The sequence below is a fragment of the Bison bison genome, unplaced genomic scaffold, assembly GCF_000754665.1.
Source record: "Bison bison bison isolate TAMUID 2011002044 unplaced genomic scaffold, Bison_UMD1.0 scf7180017864260, whole genome shotgun sequence".
NCBI classification, from domain to species: domain Eukaryota; kingdom Metazoa; phylum Chordata; class Mammalia; order Artiodactyla; family Bovidae; genus Bison; species Bison bison.
This window is the reverse complement of record NW_011494832.1, coordinates 3,714,806-3,719,323: the sequence shown is the minus strand read 5'-3', so window position 1 is coordinate 3,719,323 and position 4,518 is coordinate 3,714,806. Positions and strand designations below refer to the sequence as shown.

The window sequence follows — 4,518 nt, the reverse complement described above, 5'->3', positions numbered from 1 at the left end:
TTTTCACTTTCATCAAGAGGCTCTTTAGTTCCTCTTCATTTTCTGCCACAAGGGTGGTGTCATTTGCATATCTTAGGTTATTGATATTTCTCCCAGCAATCTTGATTCCAGTTTGTGCTTCATCCAGCCCAGTGTTTTTCATGATGTACTCTGCATATAAGTTAAATAAGCAGGGTGACAATATACAGCCTTGACGTATTCCTTTTCCTATTTGGAACCAGTCTGTTGTTCCATGTCCAGTTCTAACTGCTGCTTCATGACCTGCGTACATATTTCTCAAGAGGCAGGTCGGGTGGTCTGGTATTCCCATCTCTTTCAGAATTTTCCACAATTTGGGGTCCACACAGTCAAAGGCTTTGGCATAGGCAAGAAAGCAGGAGTAGATGTTTTCCTGGAACTTTCTTGCCTTTTTGATGATCCAACGGATGTTGGCAATTTGATCTCTGGTTCCTCTACCTTTTCTAAATTCAGCTTGAACACCTGGAAGTTCACAGTTCATGTACTGTTGAAGCCTGGCTTGGAGAATTTTGAGCATTACTTTACTAGCGTGTGAGATGAGTGCAATTGGGCGGGTAGTTTGAGCATTCCTCAGCATTGCCTTTCTTTGGGATTGGAATGAAAACTGACCTTTTCCAGTCCTGTGGCCACTGCTGAGTTTTCCAAATTTGCTGGCATATTGAGTGCAACATTCTCACAGCATCATCTTTTATGATTTGAAATAGCTCAACTGGAATTCCATCACCTCCACTAGCTTTGTTCGTGGTGATGATGCTTCCTAAGGCCCACTTGACTTTGCATTCCAGAATGTCTAGCTGTAGGTCAGTGATCATACCATCGTGATTATCTGGGTAATGAAGATTTTTTTGGTATAGTTCTTTTGTGTATTTTTGCCACCTCTTAATATCTTCTGCTTCTGTTAGGTCCATACCATTTCTGTCCTTTATCGAGCCCATCTTTGCATGAAATGGTCCCTTGGTATCTATGATTTTCTTGAAGGGATCTCTAGTCTTTCCCTTTCTATTGTTTTGCTCTATTTCTTTGCACTGATCACTGAGGAAGGCTTTCTTATCTCCCCTTACTATTCTTATCTTTCCTTTTCTCCTTTGCCTTTTGCTTCTCTTCTATTTACAGCTATTGTTAAGGCCTCCTCAGACAACCATTTTGCCTTTCTGCTTTTCTTTTTCTTGGGGATGGTCTTAATTCCTGCCTCCTGTACAATGTCACAAACCTCCGTTCATAGTTCTTCAGGCACTCTATCAGCTCTAATCCCCTGAATCTATTTGTCACTTCCACTGTATAATTGTAAGGCATTTGATTTAGGTCATACCTGAATGGTCTAGTGGTTTTCCCTACTTTCTTCAATTTCAGTCTGAATTTGGCAATAAGGAGTTCATGGCCTGTGCCATAGTCAGCTCCCAGTCTTGATTTGCTGACTGTATAGAGCTTCTCCATCTTTGGCTGCCAGGAATGTAATCAATCTGATTTCAGTATTGACCATCTGGTGACGCCCATGTGTAGTCTTGTCTTGTGTTGTTGGAAGATGGTGTTTGCTATGACCTGTGTGTCTCCTGGTAAAACTGTATTAGCCTCTGCCCTGCTTCATTCCGTATTCCAAGCCCAAATCTGCCTGTTACTCCAGGTATTTCTTGACTTCCTACTTTTGCATTCCACTCCCCTATAATGAAAAGGACATCTTTTGGGGGTATTAGTTGTAGAAGGTCTTGTAGGTTTTCATAAAACCGTTCAACTTCAGCTTCTTCAGTATTACTGGTCAAGGCATAGACTTGGATTACTGTGATACTGGTTTGCCTTGGAAATGAACAGAGATCATTCTGTTGTTTTTGAGACTGCATCCAAGTACTGCATTTTGGACTCTTTTGTTGACTATGATGACAATACTACTCCACTCAAAAAAAATCCCAATTAAACCATTTTATACTGAATAAGATGAAATAATAATTTAACCTGTAATAAAACCAAATTTACAAATGCATTTAAAGTCACTTCTGTTTAATCATAAAGCTACTGTAAGATGAATAAGATCAAGGTCCTTATTTTTAAGATAGAAGCAAATAAAGAGGATGCAAGGGCAAATATGCAAATCTAGACAATATATTAAAAAGCAGACATTACTTTGCCAACAAAGGTCCACACAGTTAAAGCTACGGTTTTTCCAGTAGTCATGTACGGATGTCAGAGGTGGACCATAAAGAAGACTGAGCGCTGAAGAACTGATGCTTTCAAACTGTCGTGTTGGAGAAGACTCTTCAGAGTCCCTTGGACTGCAAGGAGATCAAACCATTCAAACCTAAAGGAAATCAACCCAGTATATTCACTGGAAGGACTGATGCGGAAGTCAAACCAGTCAAACCTAAAGGAAATCAACCCAGTATATTCACTGGAAGGACTGATGCAGAAGCTAAAGCCCCAATACTTTGGCCACCTGATGCGAAGAACTGACTCACTGGAAAAGATCCTGATGCCTGGAAAGACTGAAGGAGAAGGGAGTGACAACGGATGAGATGGGTGGATGGCATCATTGACTCAATGGACATGAGTTTGTGCAAACTCTGGGAGATCATGAAGGACAGGGAAGCCTGCCACACTTCAGTCCACAGGGTTGCAAAGAGGTGGACATGACTTAGCAACTGAACAACAGCAAAGGGTAAATATAAATTAAAGAGGCTTTAATTATCCCTGATGGGAGTAAAGAAAAATTTCTCTCCCTTCTTTTTAGGAAATTTACTTAGAATAGTTTTACATGTAAGTAAAACTTTCCCCTCTCCTTGAAATGTATGTACAGCTGACCCTTGAACAACCTGGGTTTGAACTGAATGGGTTCACTTATACATGTTTTGTTTTGTTTTGTTTTTTCCAGTAAATTCACATAGTACTACACACAGACTGTCAGGTTGGTTGAATCTGTGGCCAGGTCTTGGAACCAATCACCTGCAGATACCCAGGAACAACTGTATTCCCTTTGGAAAACTAAACAGACATTTTTGGTCAGCTTTTGAGGGAGAATGTCTTTCTCAAGGACCTGAGAATCATCTCTTTGAAAGGTAAACATCAGGGAGATAGCACCCCTAACTGCCCGTTTCTGCAGGTGGGCAGAAGTCTAACTTGGTTGAATATCTTGCTCCAAGTTGCAAAATTACCTCATCACAAGATAAGCTTGTTTCTCTTCTGGACAAGGCTAATTAGCTAAATGATGATTATTTCAATTACCCAGTAAAGTTATGATGAACTGTGTATTACATAAGGTGTTGTAAAGCCTGTCATTTAGGAACTAGTTGTTTATCTTGAAAACATATACGTAATAGGTTGTATCAGCTTGTCTACGTAAGTGGGTGAGATACCTTTCTGTCTCTGCAGTCTCTTAATGGAATGCCTGTGAAGCAATCCATTCAATTAAAAAAAGAAAAGTTTTCTTTCTCCACTACTGTTGTGAAGATGATTTCTGGGTTGAGAGAAGACTTTGTTTTTAATTACAAGTCCCCAACATAGGTAATAATCTAGAAACCTTTCTTATTTAGCTGTAAGCTGGACTTAACATTTATATGAATACATACATTTTATGAGATTACCTGACATTCTGGGAAATAAAAATAGTGACTGTAAACATCAGAATCTATAGATTCCCCCCAAATGATCCTCTTCTCTAAATATTAATACCCCATAAAATCACTACCCAAGCCATTCATGACTGAAATAGGGATCACACTGTAACACTGAGCAAGAATGATTACACATGCAAGGCTACCCTAGAAAGGGAGGACAAGAGAAAGGAGAATTGTGGGCAACATAGGAAACTTTTTCCTGGCAGCCTAGTCAGAGACACCACAAAGTAGCTAACTGAACTGAGGGATCAATGTTTCGGAGAGTCAAGTCTGCAGAGTCCAAGGTGAGGAAGGATAAAGGCCTGGTGCTGCAAGCAAGCTCCTGAGAGTTTACAAGTTTTCTGCAAAAATTAATTCAGCATTTTGTTTTGTTTTTGTGTAACAAGAGTATTTTTAGAAATCCTGAGTCATTTGAATGCCTCTATATGGCTGAATTTCAGGATCTGTATTTGAGCTTGTGTTTATAGGTCCTAAGATACTCAAGCAAGTGCCAAACACTGTACCTTGCTTGAGAAGGTGTCTAAGCATGACTCTATCCGGTTTGGCTGTCAATCACTAGACCCCCTTATGCAAAGAAAGGACCACGTGTTTCCAGCAGGCTAATCACAGCTGTGTCTGAGGGTAAAACTCCCTATTCTTATAGATCTTTTACAAACCATCAAAAAAATCTTAGAAATATATGTAAATATATCCATATATGATATACATCAGATCAGATCAGATCAGATCAGTCACTCAGTCGTGTCTGACTCTTTGCGACCCCATGAATCGCAGCACGCCATGCCCCCCTGTCATCACCAACTCCCGGAGTTCACCCAGACTCACATCCATTGAGTCAGTGATGCCATCCATCCATCTCATCCTCTGTCGTCCCCTTCTCCTCCTGCCCCCAATCCCT

The 4,518-nt window shown here is 40.3% G+C and overlaps 1 protein-coding gene across 3 annotated transcripts in view; it reads right to left on the bottom strand.

The window, feature by feature from the left end:
• The window catches only part of GNAI1 (guanine nucleotide binding protein (G protein), alpha inhibiting activity polypeptide 1), a 106,616-nt gene that overhangs the window by 42,397 nt on the left and 59,701 nt on the right, over nucleotides 1-4,518 (bottom strand). The window lies entirely within an intron of this gene.